This window comes from Equus caballus, chromosome 4, assembly GCF_041296265.1.
Source record: "Equus caballus isolate H_3958 breed thoroughbred chromosome 4, TB-T2T, whole genome shotgun sequence".
Taxonomy (NCBI): Eukaryota; Metazoa; Chordata; class Mammalia; order Perissodactyla; family Equidae; genus Equus; species Equus caballus.
Window position 1 is genome coordinate 27,529,402 of NC_091687.1, and position 20,784 is coordinate 27,550,185.

Consider the following 20,784-nt stretch of genomic DNA (forward strand, 5'->3'; position numbering starts at 1 on the left):
AGTTTCTTTGCAGGCCTGATCTGGCTGAAGTAGGACTTCTGCTCTGGGTGTGCTACTTTGCCCTAGAGCTGAAAGGCACAACGTGCAGGCTTCTTTCCAAAGGGCGAGTTGGGCCCCACAGCATCTTGCTTCCAGCTCTTTGGGAAGCTAAGAAACAACTCGCTCTGCACAGTGCTCTTAAAGCCTAGTGGGACCATCTCTTCCAAAGGCCTGTGAAACGCAGTTTCTTTGCAGGCCTGATCTGGCTGAAGTAGGACTTCTGCTCTGGGTGTGCTACTTTGCCCTAGAGCTGAAAGGCACAACGTGCAGGCTTCTTTCCAAAGGGCGAGTTGGGCCGCACAGCATCTTGCTTCCAGCTCTTTGGGAAGCTAAGAAACAACTCGCTCTGCACAGTGCTCTTACAGCCTACCGGGAACATGTCTTCCAAAGGCCTGTGAAACGCAGTTTCTTTGCAGGCCTGATCTGGCTGAAGTAGGACTTCTGCTCTGGGTGTGCTACTTTGCCCTAGAGCTGAAAGGCACAACGTGCAGGCTTCTTTCCAAAGGGCGAGTTGGGCCCCACAGCATCTTGCTTCCAGCTCTTTGGGAAGCTAAGAAACAACTCGCTCTGCACAGTGCTCTTAAAGCCTAGTGGGACCATCTCTTCCAAAGGCCTGTGAAACGCAGTTTCTTTGCAGGCCTGATCTGGCTGAAGTAGGACTTCTGCTCTGGGTGTGCTACTTTGCCCTAGAGCTGAAAGGCACAACGTGCAGGCTTCTTTCCAAAGGGCGAGTTGGGCCCCACAGCATCTTGCTTCCAGCTCTTTGGGAAGCTAAGTAACAACTCGCTCTGCACAGTGCTCTTACAGCCTACGGGGAACATGTCTTCCAAAGGCCTGTGAAACGCAGTTTCTTTGCAGGCCTGATCTGGCTGAAGTAGGACTTCTGCTCTGGGTGTGCTACTTTGCCCTAGAGCTGAAAGGCACAACGTGCAGGCTTCTTTCCAAAGGGCGAGTTGGGCCCCACAGCATCTTGCTTCCAGCTCTTTGGGAAGCTAAGAAACAACTCGCTCTGCACACTGCTCTTACAGCGTAGTGGGAACATCTCTTCCAAAGGCCTGTGAAACGCAGTTTCTTTGCAGGCCTGATCTGGCTGAAGTAGGACTTCTGCTCTGGGTGTGCTACTTTGCCCTAGAGCTGAAAGGCACAACGTGCAGGCTTCTTTCCAAAGGGCGAGTTGGGCCCCACAGCATCTTGCTTCCAGCTCTTTGGGAAGCTAAGAAACAACTCGCTCTGCACAGTGCTCTTACAGCCTACCGGGAACATGTCTTCCAAAGGCCTGTGAAACGCAGTTTCTTTGCAGGCCTGATCTGGCTGAAGTAGGACTTCTGCTCTGGGTGTGCTACTTTGCCCTAGAGCTGAAAGGCACAACGTGCAGGCTTCTTTCCAAAGGGCGAGTTGGGCCCCACAGCATCTTGCTTCCAGCTCTTTGGGAAGCTAAGAAACAACTCGCTCTGCACAGTGCTCTTACAGCCTAGCGGGAACATCTCTTCCAAAGGACTGTGAAACGCAGTTTCTTTGCAGGCCTGATCTGGCTGAAGTAGGACTTCTGCTCTGGGTGTGCTACTTTGCCCTAGAGCTGGAAGGCACAACGTGCAGGCTTCTTTCCAAAGGGCGAGTTGGGCCCCACAGCATCTTGCTTCCAGCTCTTTGGGAAGCTAAGAAACAACTCGCTCTGCACAGTGCTCTTACAGCCTACCGGGAACATCTCTTCCAAAGGCCTGTGAAATGCAGTTCTTTGCAGGCCTGATCTGGCTGAAGTAGGACTTCTGCTCTGGGTGTGCTACTTTGCCCTAGAGCTGAAAGGCACAACGTGCAGGCTTCTTTCCAAAGGGCGAGTTGGGCCCCACAGCATCTTGCTTCCAGCTCTTTGGGAAGCTAAGAAACAACTCGCTCTGCACAGTGCTCTTACAGCCTACCGGGAACATGTCTTCCAAAGGCCTGTGAAACGCAGTATCTTTGCAGGCCTGATCTGGCTGAAGTAGGACTTCTGCTCTGGGTGTGCTACTTTGCCCTAGAGCTGAAAGGCACAACGTGCAGGCTTCTTTCCAAAGGGCGAGTTGGGCCCCACAGCATCTTGCTTCCAGCTCTTTGGGAAGCTAAGAAACAACTCGCTCTGCACAGTGCTCTTACAGCCTACCGGGAACATGTCTTGCAAAGGCCTGTGAAACGCAGTTTCTTTGCAGGCCTGATCTGGCTGAAGTAGGACTTCTGCTCTGGGTGTGCTACTTTGCCCTAGAGCTGAAAGGCACAACGTGCAGTCTTCTTTCCAAAGGGCGAGTTGGGCCCCACAGCATCTTGCTTCCAGCTCTTTGGGAAGCTAAGAAACAACTCGCTCTGCACAGTGCTCTTACAGGCTACCGGGAACATGTCTTCCAAAGGCCTGTGAAACGCAGTTCCTTTGCAGGCCTGATCTGGCTGAAGTAGGACTTCTGCTCTGGGTGTGCTACTTTGCCCTAGAGCTGAAAGGCACAACGTGCAGGCTTCTTTCCAAAGGGCGAGTTGGGCCCCACAGCATCTTGCTTCCAGCTCTTTGGGAAGCTAAGAAACAACTCGCTCTGAACAGTGCTCTTACAGCCTACGGGGAGCATCTCTTCCAAAGGCCTGTGAAACGCAGTTTCTTTGCAGGCCTGATCTGGCTGAAGTAGGACTTCTGCTCTGGGTGTGCTACTTTGCCCTAGAGCTGAAAGGCACAACGTGCAGGCTTCTTTCCAAAGGGCGAGTTGGGCCCCACAGCATCTTGCTTCCAGCTCTTTGGGAAGCTAAGAAACAACTCGCTCTGCACAGTGCTCTTACAGTCTACCGGGAACATCTCTTCCAAAGGCCTGTGAAACGCAGTTTCTTTGCAGGCCTGATCTGGCTGAAGTAGGACTTCTGCTCTGGGTGTGCTACTTTGCCCTAGAGCTGAAAGGCACAACGTGCAGGCTTCTTTCCAAAGGGTGAGTTGGGCCCCACAGCATCTTGCTTCCAGCTCTTTGGGAAGCTAAGAAACAACTCGCTCTGCACAGTGCTCTTACAGCCTAGTGGGAACATCTCTTCCAAAGGCCTGTGAAACGCAGTTTCTTTGCAGGCCTGATCTGGCTGAAGTCGGACTTCTGCTCTGGGTGTGCTACTTTGCCCTAGAGCTGAAAGGCACAACGTGCAGGCTTCTTTCCAAAGGGCGAGTTGGGCCCCACAGCATCTTGCTTCCAGCTCTTTGGGAAGCTAAGAAACAACTCGCTCTGCACAGTGCTCTTACAGCCTACCGGGAACATCTCTTCCAAAGGCCTGTGAAACGCAGTTTCTTTGCAGGCCTGATCTGGCTGAAGTAGGACTTCTGCTCTGGGTGTGCTACTTTGCCCTAGAGCTGAAAGGCACAACGTGCAGGCTTCTTTCCAAAGGGCGAGTTGGCCCCCACAGCATCTTGCTTCCAGCTCTTTGGGAAGCTAAGAAATAACTCGCTCTGCACAGTGCTCTTACAGCCTACCAGGAACATCTTTTCCAAAGGCCAGTGAAACGCAGTTTCTTTGCAGGCGTGATCTGGCTGAAGTAGGACTTCTGCTCTGGGTGTGCTACTTTGCCCTAGAGCTGAAAGGCACAACGTGCAGGCTTCTTTCCAAAGGGCGAGTTGGGCCCCACAGCATCTTGCTTCCAGCTCTTTGGGAAGCTAAGAAACAACTCGCTCTGCACAGTGCTCTTACAGCCTACCGGGAACATCTCTTCCAAAGGCCTGTGAAACGCAGTTTCTTTGCAGGCCTGATCTGGCTGAAGTAGGACTTCTGCTCTGGGTGTGCTACTTTGCCCTAGAGCTGAAAGGCACAACGTGCAGGCTTCTTTCCAAAGGGCGAGTTGGGCCCCACAGCATCTTGCTTCCAGCTCTTTGGGAAGCTAAGAAACAACTCGCTCTGCACAGTGCTCTTACAGCCTACGGGGAGCATCTCTTCCAAAGGCCTGTGAAACGCAGTTTCTTTGCAGGCCTGATCTGGCTGAAGTAGGACTTCTGCTCTGGGTGTGCTACTTTGCCCTAGAGCTGAAAGGCACAACGTGCAGGCTTCTTTCCAAAGGGCGAGTTGGGCCCCACAGCATCTTGCTTCCAGCTCTTTGGGAAGCTAAGAAACAACTCGCTCTGCACAGTGCTCTTACAGCCTACCGGGAACATCTCTTCCAAAGGCCTGTGAAACGCAGTTTCTTTGTAGGCCTGATCTGGCTGAAGTAGGACTTCTGCTCTGGGTGTGCTACTTTGCCCTAGAGCTGAAAGGCACAACGTGCAGGCTTCTTTCCAAAGGGCGAGTTGGGCCCCACAGCATCTTGCTTCCAGCTCTTTGGGAAGCTAAGAAACAACTCGCTCTGCACAGTGCTCTTACAGCCTACCGGGAACATGTCTTGCAAAGGCCTGTGAAACGCAGTTTCTTTTCAGGCCTGATCTGGCTGAAGTAGGACTTCTGCTCTGGGTGTGCTACTTTGCCCTAGAGCTGAAAGGCACAACGTGCAGGCTTCTTTCCAAAGGGCGAGTTGGGCCCCACAGCATCTTGCTTCCAGCTCTTTGGGAAGCTAAGAAACAACTCGCTCTGCACAGTGCTCTTACAGCCTACGGGGAACATGTCTTCCAAAGGCCTGTGAAACGCAGTTTCTTTGCAGGCCTGATCTGGCTCAAGTAGGACTTCTGCTCTGGGTGTGCTACTTTGCCCTAGAGCTGAAAGGCACAACGTGCAGGCTTCTTTCCAAAGGGCGAGTTGGGCCCCACAGCATCTTGCTTCCATCTCTTTGGGAAGCTAAGAAACAACTCGCTCTGCACAGTGCTCTTACAGCCTACCGGGAACATGTCTTCCAAAGGCCTGTGAAACGCAGTTTCTTTGCAGGCCTGATCTGGCTGAAGTAGGACTTCTGCTCTGGGTGTGCTACTTTGCCCTAGAGCTGAAAGGCACAACGTGCAGGCTTCTTTCCAAAGGGCGAGTTGGGCCCCACAGCATCTTGCTTCCATCTCTTTGGGAAGCTAAGAAACAACTCGCTCTGCACAGTGCTCTTACAGCCTACCGGGAACATGTCTTCCAAAGGCCTGTGAAACGCAGTTTCTTTGCAGGCCTGATCTGGCTGAAGTAGGACTTCTGCTCTGGGTGTGCTACTTTGCCCTAGAGCTGAAAGGCACAACGTGCAGGCTTCTTTCCAAAGGGCGAGTTGGGCCCCACAGCATCTTGCTTCCAGCTCTTTGGGAAGCTAAGAAACAACTCGCTCTGCACAGTGCTCTTACAGCCTACCGGGAACATCTCTTCCAAAGGCCTGTGAAACGCAGTTTCTTTGCAGGCCTGATCTGGCTGAAGTAGGACTTCTGCTCTGGGTGTGCTACTTTGCCCTAGAGCTGAAAGGCACAACGTGCAGGCTTCTTTCCAAAGGGCGAGTTGGGCCCCACAGCATCTTGCTTCCAGCTCTTTGGGAAGCAAAGAAACAACTCGCTCTGCACAGTGCTCTTACAGCTTACCGGGAACATCTCTTCCAAAGGCCTGTGAAACGCAGTTTCTTTGCAGGCCTGATCTGGCTGAAGTAGGACTTCTGCTCTGGGTGTGCTACTTTGCCCTAGAGCTGAAAGGCACAACGTGCAGGCTTCTTTCCAAAGGGCGAGTTCGGCCCCACAGCATCTTGCTTCCAGCTCTTTGGGAAGCTAAGAAACAACTCGCTCTGCACAGTGCTCTTACAGCCTACCGGGAACAAGTCTTCCAAAGGCCTGTGAAACGCATTTTCTTTGCAGGCCTGATCTGGCTGAAGTAGGACTTCTGCTCTGGGTGTGCTACTTTGCCCTAGAGCTGAAAGGCACAACGTGCAGGCTTCTTTCCAAAGGGCGAGTTCGGCCCCACAGCATCTTGCTTCCAGCTCTTTGGGAAGCTAAGAAACAACTCGCTCTGCACAGTGCTCTTACAGCCTACCCGGAACATCTCTTCCAAAGGCCTGTGAAACGCAGTTTCTTCGCAGGCCTGATCTGGCTGAAGTAGGACTTCTGCTCTGGGTGTGCTACTTTGCCCTAGAGCTGAAAGGCACAACGTGCAGGCTTCTTTCCAAAGGGCGAGTTGGGCCCCACAGCATCTTGCTTCCAGCTCTTTGGGAAGCTAAGAAACAACTCGCTCTGCACAGTGCTCTTACAGCCTACCGGGAACATGTCTTCCAAAGGCCTGTGAAACGCAGTTTCTTTGCAGGCCTGATCTGGCTGAAGTAGGACTTCTGCTCTGGGTGTGCTACTTTGCCCTAGAGCTGAAAGGCACAACGTGCAGGCTTCTTTCCAAAGGGCGAGTTGGGCCCCACAGCATCTTGCTTCCAGCTCTTTGGGAAGCTAAGAAACAACTCGCTCTGCACAGTGCTCTTACAGCCTATTGGGAACATGTCTTCCAAAGGCCTGTGAAACGCAGTTTCTGTGCAGGCCTGATCTGGCTGAAGTAGGACTTCTGCTCTGGGTGTGCTACTTTGCCCTAGAGCTGAAAGGCACAACGTGCAGGCTTCTTTCCAAAGGGCGAGTTGGGCCCCACAGCATCTTGCTTCCAGCTCTTTCGGAAGCTAAGAAACAACTCGCTCTGCACAGTGCTCTTACTGCCTACGGGGAACATCTCTTCCAAAGGCCTGTGAAACGCAGTTTCTTTGCAGGCCTGATCTGGCTGAAGTAGGACTTCTGCTCTGGGTGTGCTACTTTGCCCAAGAGCTGAAAGGCACAACGTGCAGGCTTCTTTCCAAAGGCGAGGTGGGCCCCACAGCATCTTGCTTCCAGCTCTTTGGGAAGCTAAGAAACAACTCGCTCTGCACAGTGCTCTTACAGCCTACCGGGAACATGTCTTCCAAAGGCCTGTGAAACGCAGTTTCTTTGCAGGCCTGATCTGGCTGAAGTAGGACTTCTGCTCTGGGTGTGCTACTTTGCCCTAGAGCTGAAACGCACAACGTGCAGGCTTCTTTCCAAAGGGCGAGTTGGGCCCCACAGCATCTTGCTTCCAGCTCTTTGCGAAGCTAAGAAACAACTCGCTCTGCACAGTGCTCTTACAGCCTACCGGGAACATGTCTTCCAAAGGCCTGTGAAACGCAGTTTCTTTGCAGGCCTGATCTGGCTGAAGTAGGACTTCTGCTCTGGGTGTGCTACTTCGCCCTAGAGCTGAAAGGCACAACGTTCAGGCTTCTTTCCAAAGGGCGAGTTGGGCCCCACAGCATCTTGCTTCCAGCTCTTTGCGAAGCTAAGAAACAACTCGCTCTGCACAGTGCTCTTACAGCCTACCGGGAACATGTCTTCCAAAGGCCTGTGAAACGCAGTTTCTTTGCAGGCCTGATCTGGCTGAAGTAGGACTTCTGCTCTGGGTGTGCTACTTCGCCCTAGAGCTGAAAGGCACAACGTTCAGGCTTCTTTCCAAAGGGCGAGTTGGGCCCCACAGCATCTTGCTTCCAGCTCTTTGGGAAGCTAAGAAACAACTCGCTCTGCACAGTGCTCTTACAGGCTACCGGGAACATCTCTTCCAAAGGCCTGTGAAACGCAGTTTCTTTGCAGGCCTGATCTGGCTGAAGTAGGACTTCTGCTCTGGGTGTGCTACTTTGCCCTAGAGCTGAAAGGCACAACGTGCAGGCTTCTTTCCAAAGGGCGAGTTGGGCCCCACAGCATCTTGCTTCCAGCTCTTTGGGAAGCTAAGAAACAACTCGCTCTGCACAGTGCTCTTACAGCCTACCGGGAACATGTCTTCCAAAGGCCTGTGAAACGCAGTTTCTTTGCAGGCCTGATCTGGCTGAAGTAGGACTTCTGCTCTGGGTGTGCTACTTTGCCCTAGAGCTGAAAGGCACAACGTGCAGGCTTCTTTCCAAAGGGCGAGTTGGGCCCCACAGCATCTTGCTTCCAGCTCTTTGCGAAGCTAAGAAACAACTCGCTCTGCACAGTGCTCTTACAGCCTACCGGGAACATGTCTTCCAAAGGCCTGTGAAACGCAGTTTCTTTGCAGGCCTGATCTGGCTGAAGTAGGACTTCTGCTCTGGGTGTGCTACTTTGCCCTAGAGCTGAAAGGCACAACGTGCAGGCTTCTTTCCAAAGGGCGAGTTGGGCCCCACAGCATCTTGCTTCCAGCTCTTTCGGAAGCTAAGAAACAACTCGCTCTGCACAGTGCTCTTACAGCCTACCGGGAACATGTCTTCCAAAGGCCTGTGAAACGCAGTTTCTTTGCAGGCCTGATCTGGCTGAAGTAGGACTTCTGCTCTGGGTGTGCTACTTTGCCCTAGAGCTGAAAGGCACAACGTGCAGGCTTCTTTCCAAAGGGCGAGTTGGGCCCCACAGCATCTTGCTTCCATCTCTTTGGGAAGCTAAGAAACAACTCGCTCTGCACAGTGCTCTTAAAGCCTAGTGGGACCATCTCTTCCAAAGGCCTGTGAAACGCAGTTTCTTTGCAGGCCTGATCTGGCTGAAGTAGGACTTCTGCTCTGGGTGTGCTACTTTGCCCTAGAGCTGAAAGGCACAACGTGCAGGCTTCTTTCCAAAGGGCGAGTTGGGCCCCACAGCATCTTGCTTCCAGCTCTTTGGGAAGCTAAGAAACAACTCGCTCTGCACAGTGCTCTTACAGCCTACCGGGAACATGTCTTCCAAAGGCCTGTGAAACGCAGTTTCTTTGCAGGCCTGATCTGGCTGAAGTAGGACTTCTGCTCTGGGTGTGCTACTTTGCCCTAGAGCTGAAAGGCACAACGTGCAGGCTTCTTTCCAAAGGGCGAGTTGGGCCCCACAGCATCTTGCTTCCAGCTCTTTGGGAAGCTAAGAAACAACTCGCTCTGCACAGTGCTCTTAAAGCCTAGTGGGACCATCTCTTCCAAAGGCCTGTGAAACGCAGTTTCTTTGCAGGCCTGATCTGGCTGAAGTAGGACTTCTGCTCTGGGTGTGCTACTTTGCCCTAGAGCTGAAAGGCACAACGTGCAGGCTTCTTTCCAAAGGGCGAGTTGGGCCCCACAGCATCTTGCTTCCAGCTCTTTGGGAAGCTAAGTAACAACTCGCTCTGCACAGTGCTCTTACAGCCTACGGGGAACATGTCTTCCAAAGGCCTGTGAAACGCAGTTTCTTTGCAGGCCTGATCTGGCTGAAGTAGGACTTCTGCTCTGGGTGTGCTACTTTGCCCTAGAGCTGAAAGGCACAACGTGCAGGCTTCTTTCCAAAGGGCGAGTTGGGCCCCACAGCATCTTGCTTCCAGCTCTTTGGGAAGCTAAGAAACAACTCGCTCTGCACAGTGCTCTTACAGCCTACCGGGAACATGTCTTCCAAAGGCCTGTGAAACGCAGTTTCTTTGCAGGCCTGATCTGGCTGAAGTAGGACTTCTGCTCTGGGTGTGCTACTTTGCCCTAGAGCTGAAAGGCACAACGTGCAGGCTTCTTTCCAAAGGGCGAGTTGGGCCCCACAGCATCTTGCTTCCAGCTCTTTGGGAAGCTAAGAAACAACTCGCTCTGCACAGTGCTCTTACAGCCTATTGGTAACATGTCTTCCAAAGGCCTGTGAAACGCAGTTTCTTTGCAGGCCTGATCTGGCTGAAGTAAGACTTCTGCTCTGGGTGTGCTACTTTGCCCTAGAGCTGAAAGGCACAACGTGCAGGCTTCTTTCCAAAGGGCGAGTTGGGCCCCACAGCATCTTGCTTCCAACTCTTTGGGAAGCTAAGAAACAACTCGCTCTGCACAGTGCTCTTACTGCCTACGGGGAACATCTCTTCCAAAGGCCTGTGAAACGCAGTTTCTTTGCAGGCCTGATCTGGCTGAAGTAGGACTTCTGCTCTGGGTGTGCTACTTTGCCCTAGAGCTGAAAGGCACAACGTGCAGGCTTCTTTCCAAAGGCGAGTTGGGCCCCACAGCATCTTGCTTCCAGCTCTTTGGGAAGCTAAGAAACAACTCGCTCTGCACCGTGCTCTTACAGCCTACCGGGAACATGTCTTCCAAAGGCCTGTGAAACGCAGTTTCTTTGCAGGCCTGATCTGGCTGAAGTAGGACTTCTGCTCTGGGTGTGCTACTTTGCCCTAGAGCTGAAAGGCACAACGTGCAGGCTTCTTTCCAAAGGGCGAGTTGGGCCCCACAGCATCTTGCTTCCAGCTCTTTGGGAAGCTAAGAAACAACTCGCTCTGCACAGTGCTCTTACAGCCTACCGGGAACATGTCTTCCAAAGGCCTGTGAAACGCAGTTTCTTTGCAGGCCTGATCTGGCTGAAGTAGGACTTCTGCTCTGGGTGTGCTACTTTGCCCTAGAGCTGAAAGGCACAACGTGCAGGCTTCTTTCCAAAGGGCGAGTTGGGCCCCACAGCATCTTGCTTCCAGCTCTTTGGGAAGCTAAGAAACAACTCGCTCTGCACAGTGCTCTTACAGCCTACCGGGAACATGTCTTCCAAAGGCCTGTGAAACGCAGTTTCTTTGCAGGCCTGATCTGGCTGAAGTAGGACTTCTGCTCTGGGTGTGCTACTTTGCCCTAGAGCTGAAAGGCACAACGTGCAGGCTTCTTTCCAAAGGGCGAGTTGGGCCCCACAGCATCTTGCTTCCAGCTCTTTGGGAAGCTAAGAAACAACTCGCTCTGCACAGTGCTCTTACAGCCTACCGGGAACATGTCTTCCAAAGGCCTGTGAAACGTAGTTTCTTTGCAGGCCTGATCTGGCTGAAGTAGGACTTCTGCTCTGGGTGTGCTACTTTGCCCTAGAGCTGAAAGGCACAACGTGCAGGCTTCTTTCCAAAGGGCGAGTTGGGCCCCACAGCATCTTGCTTCCAGCTCTTTGGGAAGCTAAGAAACAACTCGCTCTGCACAGTGCTCTTACAGCCTACCGGGAACATGTCTTCCAAAGGCCTGTGAAACGCAGTTTCTTTGCAGGCCTGATCTGGCTGAAGTAGGACTTCTGCTCTGGGTGTGCTACTTTGCCCTAGAGCTGAAAGGCACAACGTGCAGGCTTCTTTCCAAAGAGCGAGTTGGGCCCCACAGCATCTTGCTTCCAGCTCTTTGGGAAGCTAAGAAACAACTCGCTCTGCACAGTGCTCTTACAGCCTAGAGGGAGCATCTCTTCCAAAGGCCTGTGAAACGCAGTTTCTTTGCAGGCCTGATCTGGCTGAAGTAGGACTTCTGCTCTGGGTGTGCTACTTTGCCCTAGAGCTGAAAGGCACAACGTGCAGGCTTCTTTCCAAAGGGCGAGTTGGGCCCCACAGCATCTTGCTTCCAGCTCTTTGCGAAGCTAAGAAACAACTCGCTCTGCACAGTGCTCTTACAGCCTAGTTGGAACATCTCTTCCAAAGGCCTGAGAAACGCAGTTTCTTTGCAGGCCTGATCTGGCTGAAGTAGGACTTCTGCTCTGGGTGTGCTACTTTGCCCTAGAGCTGAAAGGCACAACGTGCAGGCTTCTTTCCAAAGGGCGAGTTGGGCCCCACAGCATCTTGCTTCCAGCTCTTTGGGAAGCTAAGAAACAACTCGCTCTGCACAGTGCTCTTACAGCCTACCGGGAACATCTATTCCAAAGGCCTGTGAAACGCAGATTCTTTGCAGGCCTGATCTGGCTGAAGTAGGACTTCTGCTCTGGGTGTGCTACTTTGCCCTAGAGCTGAAAGGCACAACGTGCAGGCTTCTTTCCAAAGGGCGAGTTGGGCCCCACAGCATCTTGCTTCCAGCTCTTTGGGAAGCTAAGAAACAACTCGCTCTGCACAGTGCTCTTACAGCCTACCGGGAACATGTCTTCCAAAGGCCTGTGAAACGCAGTTTCTTTGCAGGCCTGATCTGGCTGAAGTAGGACTTCTGCTCTGGATGTGCTACTTTGCCCTAGAGCTGAAAGGCACAACGTGCAGGCTTCTTTCCAAAGGGCGAGTTGGGCCCCACAGCATCTTGCTTCCAGCTCTTTGGGAAGCTAAGAAACAACTCGCTCTGCACAGTGCTCTTAAAGCCTAGTGGGACCATCTCTTCCAAAGGCCTGTGAAACGCAGTTTCTTTGCAGGCCTGATCTGGCTGAAGTAGGACTTCTGCTCTGGGTGTGCTACTTTGCCCTAGAGCTGAGAGGCACAACGTGCAGGCTTCTTTCCAAAGGGCGAGTTGGGCCCCACAGCATCTTGCTTCCAGCTCTTTGCGAAGCTAAGAAACAACTCGCTCTGCACAGTGCTCTTACAGCCTAGTTGGAACATCTCTTCCAAAGGCCTGTGAAACGCAGTTTCTTTGCAGGCCTGATCTGGCTGAAGTAGGACTTCTGCTCTGGGTGTGCTACTTTGCCCTAGAGCTGAAAGGCACAACGTGCAGGCTTCTTTCCAAAGGGCGAGTTGGGCCCCACAGCATCTTGCTTCCAGCTCTTTGGGAAGCTAAGAAACAACTCGCTCTGCACAGTGCTCTTACAGCCTACGGGGAACATCTCTTCCAAAGGCCTGTGAAACGCAATTTCTTTGCAGGCCTGATCTGGCTGAAGTAGGACTTCTGCTCTGGGTGTGCTACTTTGCCCTAGAGCTGAAAGGCACAACGTGCAGGCTTCTTTCCAAAGGGCGAGTTGGGCCCCACAGCATCTTGCTTCCAGCTCCGTGGGAAGCTAAGAAACAACTCGCTCTGCACAGTGCTCTTACAGCCTACCGGGAACATGTCTTCCAAAGGCCTGTGAAACGCAGTTTCTTTGCAGGCCTGATCTGGCTGAAGTAGGACTTCTGCTCTGGGTGTGCTACTTTGCCCTAGAGCTGAAAGGCACAACGTGCAGGCTTCTTTCCAAAGGGCGAGTTGGGCCCCACAGCATCTTGCTTCCAGCTCTTTGGGAAGCTAAGAAACAACTCGCTCTGCACAGTGCTCTTACAGCCTACCCGGAACATCTCTTCCAAAGGCCTGTGAAACGCAGTTTCTTTGCAGGTCTGATCTGGCTGAAGTAGGACTTCTGCTCTGGGTGTGCTACTTTGCCCTAGAGCTGAAAGGCACAACGTGCAGGCTTCTTTCCAAAGGGCGAGTTGGGCCCCACAGCATCTTGCTTCCAGCTCTTAGGGAAGCTAAGAAACAACTCGCTCTGCACAGTGCTCTTACAGCCTACCGGGAACATGTCTTCCAAAGGCCTGTGAAACGCAGTTTCTTTGCAGGCCTGATCTGGCTGAAGTAGGACTTCTGCTCTGGGTGTGCTACTTTGCCCTAGAGCTGAAAGGCACAACGTGCAGGCTTCTTTCCAAAGGGCGAGTTGGGCCCCACAGCATCTTGCTTCCAGCTCTTTGGGAAGCTAAGAAACAACTCGCTCTGCACAGTGCTCTTACAGCCTATTGGGAACATGTCTTCCAAAGGCCTGTGAAACGCAGTTTCTTTGCAGGCCTGATCTGGCTGAAGTAAGACTTCTGCTCTGGGTGTGCTACTTTGCCCTAGAGCTGAAAGGCACAACGTGCAGGCTTCTTTCCAAAGGGCGAGTTGGGCCCCACAGCATCTTGCTTCCAGCTCTTTGGGAAGCTAAGAAACAACTCGCTCTGCACAGTGCTCTTACAGCCTACGGGGAACATCTCTTCCAAAGGCCTGTGAAACGCAGTTTCTTTGCAGGCCTGATCTGGCTGAAGTAGGACTTCTGCTCTGGGTGTGCTACTTTGCCCTAGAGCTGAAAGGCACAACGTGCAGGCTTCTTTCCAAAGGCGAGTTGGGCCCCACAGCATCTTGCTTCCAGCTCTTTGGGAAGCTAAGAAACAACTCGCTCTGCACAGTGCTCTTACAGCCTACCGGGCACATGTCTTCCAAAGGCCTGTGAAACGCAGTTTCTTTGCAGGCCTGATCTGGCTGAAGTAGGACTTCTGCTCTGGGTGTGCTACTTTGCCCTAGAGCTGAAAGGCACAACGTGCAGGCTTCTTTCCAAAGGGCGAGTTGGGCCCCACAGCATCTTGCTTCCAGCTCTTTGGGAAGCTAAGAAACAACTCGCTCTGCACAGTGCTCTTACAGCCTACCGGGAACATGTCTTCCAAAGGCCTGTGAAACGCAGTTTCTTTGCAGGCCTGATCTGGCTGAAGTAGGACTTCTGCTCTGGGTGTGCTACTTTGCCCTAGAGCTGAAAGGCACAACGTGCAGGCTTCTTTCCAAAGGGCGAGTTGGGCCCCACAGCATCTTGCTTCCAGCTTTTTGGGAAGCAAAGAAACAACTCGCTCTGCACAGTGCTCTTACAGCTTACCGGGAACATCTCTTCCAAAGGCCTGTGAAACGCAGTTTCTTTGCAGGCCTGATCTGGCTGAAGTAGGACTTCTGCTCTGGGTGTGCTACTTTGCCCTAGAGCTGAAAGGCACAACGTGCAGGCTTCTTTCCAAAGGGCGAGTTCGGCCCCACAGCATCTTGCTTCCAGCTCTTTGGGAAGCTAAGAAACAACTCGCTCTGCACAGTGCTCTTACAGCCTACCGGGAACAAGTCTTCCAAAGGCCTGTGAAACGCATTTTCTTTGCAGGCCTGATCTGGCTGAAGTAGGACTTCTGCTCTGGGTGTGCTACTTTGCCCTAGAGCTGAAAGGCACAACGTGCAGGCTTTTTTCCAAAGGGCGAGTTCGGCCCCACAGCATCTTGCTTCCAGCTCTTTGGGAAGCTAAGAAACAACTCGCTCTGCACAGTGCTCTTACAGCCTACCCGGAACATCTCTTCCAAAGGCCTGTGAAACGCAGTTTCTTTGCAGGCCTGATCTGGCTGAAGTAAGACTTCTGCTCTGGGTGTGCTACTTTGCCCTAGAGCTGAAAGGCACAACGTGCAGGCTTCTTTCCAAAGGGCGAGTTGGGCCCCACAGCATCTTGCTTCCAGCTCTTTGGGAAGCTAAGAAACAACTCGCTCTGCACAGTGTTCTTACAGCCTACCGGGAACATGTCTTCCAAAGGCCTGTGAAACGCAGTTTCTTTGCAGGCCTGATCTGGCTGAAGTAGGACTTCTGCTCTGGGTGTGCTACTTTGCCCTAGAGCTGAAAGGCACAACGTGCAGGCTTCTTTCCAAAGGGCGAGTTGGGCCCCACAGCATCTTGCTTCCAGCTCTTTGGGAAGCTAAGAAACAACTCGCTCTGCACAGTGCTCTTACAGCCTACCGGGAACATGTCTTCCAAAGGCCTGTGAAACGCAGTTTCTTTGCAGGCCTGATCTGGCTGAAGTAGGACTTCTGCTCTGGGTGTGCTACTTTGCCCTAGAGCTGAAAGGCAGAACGTGCAGGCTTCTTTCCAAAGGGCGAGTTGGGCAACACAGCATCTTGCTTCCAGCTCTTTGGGAAGCTAAGAAACAACTCGCTCTGCACAGTGCTCTTACAGCCTATTGGGAACATGTCTTCCAAAGGCCTGTGAAACGCAGTTTCTGTGCAGGCCTGATCTGGCTGAAGTAGGACTTCTGCTCTGGGTGTGCTACTTTGCCCTAGAGCTGAAAGGCACAACGTGCAGGCTTCTTTCCAAAGGGCGAGTTGGGCCCCACAGCATCTTGCTTCCAGCTCTTTCGGAAGCTAAGAAACAACTCGCTCTGCACAGTGCTCTTACTGCCTACGGGGAACATCTCTTCCAAAGGCCTGTGAAACGCAGTTTCTTTGCAGGCCTGATCTGGCTGAAGTAGGACTTCTGCTCTGGGTGTGCTACTTTGCCCAAGAGCTGAAAGGCACAACGTGCAGGCTTCTTTCCAAAGGCGAGGTGGGCCCCACAGCATCTTGCTTCCAGCTCTTTGGGAAGCTAAGAAACAACTCGCTCTGCACAGTGCTCTTACAGCCTACCGGGAACATGTCTTCCAAAGGCCTGTGAAACGCAGTTTCTTTGCAGGCCTGATCTGGCTGAAGTAGGACTTCTGCTCTGGGTGTGCTACTTTGCCCTAGAGCTGAAACGCACAACGTGCAGGCTTCTTTCCAAAGGGCGAGTTGGGCCCCACAGCATCTTGCTTCCAGCTCTTTGCGAAGCTAAGAAACAACTCGCTCTGCACAGTGCTCTTACAGCCTACCGGGAACATGTCTTCCAAAGGCCTGTGAAACGCAGTTTCTTTGCAGGCCTGATCTGGCTGAAGTAGGACTTCTGCTCTGGGTGTGCTACTTCGCCCTAGAGCTGAAAGGCACAACGTTCAGGCTTCTTTCCAAAGGGCGAGTTGGGCCCCACAGCATCTTGCTTCCAGCTCTTTGGGAAGCTAAGAAACAACTCGCTCTGCACAGTGCTCTTACAGCCTACCGGGAACATCTCTTCCAAAGGCCTGTGAAACGCAGTTTCTTTGCAGGCCTGATCTGGCTGAAGTAGGACTTCTGCTCTGGGTGTGCTACTTTGCCCTAGAGCTGAAAGGCACAACGTGCAGGCTTCTTTCCAAAGGGCGAGTTGGGCCCCACAGCATCTTGCTTCCAGCTCTTTGGGAAGCTAAGAAACAACTCGCTCTGCACAGTGCTCTTACAGCCTACCGGGAACATCTCTTCCAAAGGCCTGTGAAACGCAGTTTCTTTGCAGGCCTGATCTGGCTGAAGTAGGACTTCTGCTCTGGGTGTGCTACTTTGCCCTAGAGCTGAAAGGCACAACGTGCAGGCTTCTTTCCAAAGGGCGAGTTGGGCCCCACAGCATCTTGCTTCCAGCTCTTTGCGAAGCTAAGAAACAACTCGCTCTGCACAGTGCTCTTACAGCCTACCGGGAACATGTCTTCCAAAGGCCTGTGAAACGCAGTTTCTTTGCAGGCCTGATCTGGCTGAAGTAGGACTTCTGCTCTGGGTGTGCTACTTTGCCCTAGAGCTGAAAGGCACAACGTGCAGGCTTCTTTCCAAAGGGCGAGTTGGGCCCCACAGCATCTTGCTTCCAGCTCTTTCGGAAGCTAAGAAACAACTCGCTCTGCACAGTGCTCTTACAGCCTACCGGGAACATGTCTTCCAAAGGCCTGTGAAACGCAGTTTCTTTGCAGGCCTGATCTGGCTGAAGTAGGACTTCTGCTCTGGGTGTGCTACTTTGCCCTAGAGCTGAAAGGCACAACGTGCAGGCTTCTTTCCAAAGGGCGAGTTGGGCCCCACAGCATCTTGCTTCCAGCTCTTTGGGAAGCTAAGAAACAACTCGCTCTGCACAGTGCTCTTAAAGCCTAGTGGGACCATCTCTTCCAAAGGCCTGTGAAACGCAGTTTCTTTGCAGGCCTGATCTGGCTGAAGTAGGACTTCTGCTCTGGGTGTGCTACTTTGCCCTAGAGCTGAAAGGCACAACGTGCAGGCTTCTTTCCAAAGGGCGAGTTGGGCCCCACAGCATCTTGCTTCCAGCTCTTTGGGAAGCTAAGAAACAACTCGCTCTGCACAGTGCTCTTACAGCCTACCGGGAACATGTCTTCCAAAGGCCTGTGAAACGCAGTTTCTTTGCAGGCCTGATCTGGCTGAAGTAGGACTTCTGCTCTGGGTGTGCTACTTTGCCCTAGAGCTGAAAGGCACAACGTGCAGGCTTCTTTCCAAAGGGCGAGTTGGGCCCCACAGCATCTTGCTTCCAGCTCTTTGGGAAGCTAAGAAACAACTCGCTCTGCACAGTGCTCTTAAAGCCTAGTGGGACCATCTCTTCCAAAGGCCTGTGAAACGCAGTTTCTTTGCAGGCCTGATCTGGCTGAAGTAGGACTTCTGCTCTGGGTGTGCTACTTTGCCCTAGAGCTGAAAGGCACAACGTGCAGGCTTCTTTCCAAAGGGCGAGTTGGGCCCCACAGCATCTTGCTTCCAGCTCTTTGGGAAGCTAAGTAACAACTCGCTCTGCACAGTGCTCTTACAGCCTACGGGGAACATGTCTTCCAAAGGCCTGTGAAACGCAGTTTCTTTGCAGGCCTGATCTGGCTGAAGTAGGACTTCTGCTCTGGGTGTGCTACTTTGCCCTAGAGCTGAAAGGCACAACGTGCAGGCTTCTTTCCAAAGGGCGAGTTGGGCCCCACAGCATCTTGCTTCCAGCTCTTTGGGAAGCTAAGAAACAACTCGCTCTGCACACTGCTCTTACAGCGTAGTGGGAACATCTCTTCCAAAGGCCTGTGAAACGCAGTTTCTTTGCAGGCCTGATCTGGCTGAAGTAGGACTTCTGCTCTGGGTGTGCTACTTTGCCCTAGAGCTGAAAGGCACAACGTGCAGGCTTCTTTCCAAAGGGCGAGTTGGGCCCCACAGCATCTTGCTTCCAGCTCTTTGGGAAGCTAAGAAACAACTCGCTCTGCACAGTGCTCTTACAGCCTACCGGGAACATGTCTTCCAAAGGCCTGTGAAACGCAGTTTCTTTGCAGGCCTGATCTGGCTGAAGTAGGACTTCTGCTCTGGGTGTGCTACTTTGCCCTAGAGCTGAAAGGCACAACGTGCAGGCTTCTTTCCAAAGGGCGAGTTGGGCCCCACAGCATCTTGCTTCCAGCTCTTTGGGAAGCTAAGAAACAACTCGCTCTGCACAGTGCTCTTACAGCCTAGCGGGAACATCTCTTCCAAAGGACTGTGAAACGCAGTTTCTTTGCAGGCCTGATCTGGCTGAAGTAGGACTTCTGCTCTGGGTGTGCTACTTTGCCCTAGAGCTGGAAGGCACAACGTGCAGGCTTCTTTCCAAAGGGCGAGTTGGGCCCCACAGCATCTTGCTTCCAGCTCTTTGGGAAGCTAAGAAACAACTCGCTCTGCACAGTGCTCTTACAGCCTACCGGGAACATCTCTTCCAAAGGCCTGTGAAATGCAGTTCTTTGCAGGCCTGATCTGGCTGAAGTAGGACTTCTGCTCTGGGTGTGCTACTTTGCCCTAGAGCTGAAAGGCACAACGTGCAGGCTTCTTTCCAAAGGGCGAGTTGGGCCCCACAGCATCTTGCTTCCAGCTCTTTGGGAAGCTAAGAAACAACTCGCTCTGCACAGTGCTCTTACAGCCTACCGGGAACATGTCTTCCAAAGGCCTGTGAAACGCAGTATCTTTGCAGGCCTGATCTGGCTGAAGTAGGACTTCTGCTCTGGGTGTGCTACTTTGCCCTAGAGCTGAAAGGCACAACGTGCAGGCTTCTTTCCAAAGGGCGAGTTGGGCCCCACAGCATCTTGCTTCCAGCTCTTTGGGAAGCTAAGAAACAACTCGCTCTGCACAGTGCTCTTACAGCCTACCGGGAACATGTCTTGCAAAGGCCTGTGAAACGCAGTTTCTTTGCAGGCCTGATCTGGCTGAAGTAGGACTTCTGCTCTGGGTGTGCTACTTTGCCCTAGAGCTGAAAGGCACAACGTGCAGTCTTCTTTCCAAAGGGCGAGTTGGGCCCCACAGCATCTTGCTTCCAGCTCTTTGGGAAGCTAAGAAACAACTCGCTCTGCACAGTGCTCTTACAGGCTACCGGGAACATGTCTTCCAAAGGCCTGTGAAACGCAGTTCCTTTGCAGGCCTGATCTGGCTGAAGTAGGACTTCTGCTCTGGGTGTGCTACTTTGCCCTAGAGCTGAAAGGCACAACGTGCAGGCTTCTTTCCAAAGGGCGAGTTGGGCCCCACAGCATCTTGCTTCCAGCTCTTTGGGAAGCTAAGAAACAACTCGCTCTGAACAGTGCTCTTACAGCCTACGGGGAGCATCTCTTCCAAAGGCCTGTGAAACGCAGTTTCTTTGCAGGCCTGATCTGGCTGAAGTAGGACTTCTGCTCTGGGTGTGCTACTTTGCCCTAGAGCTGAAAGGCACAACGTGCAGGCTTCTTTCCAAAGGGCGAGTTGGGCCCCACAGTATCTTGCTTCCAGCTCTTTGGGAAGCTAAGAAACAACTCGCTCTGCACAGTGCTCTTACAGTCTACCGGGAACATCTCTTCCAAAGGCCTGTGAAACGCAGTTTCTTTGCAGGCCTGATCTGGCTGAAGTAGGACTTCTGCTCTGGGTGTGCTACTTTGCCCTAGAGCTGAAAGGCACAACGTGCAGGCTTCTTTCCAAAGGGTGAGTTGGGCCCCACAGCATCTTGCTTCCAGCTCTTTGGGAAGCTAAGAAACAACTCGCTCTGCACAGTGCTCTTACAGCCTAGTGGGAACATCTCTTCCAAAGGCCTGTGAAACGCAGTTTCTTTGCAGGCCTGATCTGGCTGAAGTCGGACTTCTGCTCTGGGTGTGCTACTTTGCCCTAGAGCTGAAAGGCACAACGTGCAGGCTTCTTTCCAAAGGGCGAGTTGGGCCCCACAGCATCTTGCTTCCAGCTCTTTGGGAAGCTAAGAAACAACTCGCTCTGCACAGTGCTCTTACAGCCTACCGGGAACATCTCTTCCAAAGGCCTGTGAAACGCAGTTTCTTTGCAGGCCTGATCTGGCTGAAGTAGGACTTCTGCTCTGGGTGTGCTACTTTGCCCTAGAGCTGAAAGGCACAACGTGCAGGCTTCTTTCCAAAGGGCGAGTTGGCCCCCACAGCATCTTGCTTCCAGCTCTTTGGGAAGCTAAGAAATAACTCGCTCTGCACAGTGCTCTTACAGCCTACCAGGAACATCTTTTCCAAAGGCCAGTGAAACGCAGTTTCTTTGCAGGCGTGATCTGGCTGAAGTAGGACTTCTGCTCTGGGTGTGCTACTTTGCCCTAGAGCTGAAAGGCACAACGTGCAGGCTTCTTTCCAAAGGGCGAGTTGGGCCCCACAGCATCTTGCTTCCAGCTCTTTGGGAAGCTAAGAAACAACTCGCTCTGCACAGTGCTCTTACAGCCTACCGGGAACATCTCTTCCAAAGGCCTGTGAAACGCAGTTTCTTTGCAGGCCTGATCTGGCTGAAGTAGGACTTCTGCTCTGGGTGTGCTACTTTGCCCTAGAGCTGAAAGGCACAACGTGCAGGCTTCTTTCCAAAGGGCGAGTTGGGCCCCACAGCATCTTGCTTCCAGCTCTTTGGGAAGCTAAGAAACAACTCGCTCTGCACAGTGCTCTTACAGCCTACCGGGAACATCTCTTCCAAAGGCCTGTGAAACGCAGTTTCTTTGTAGGCC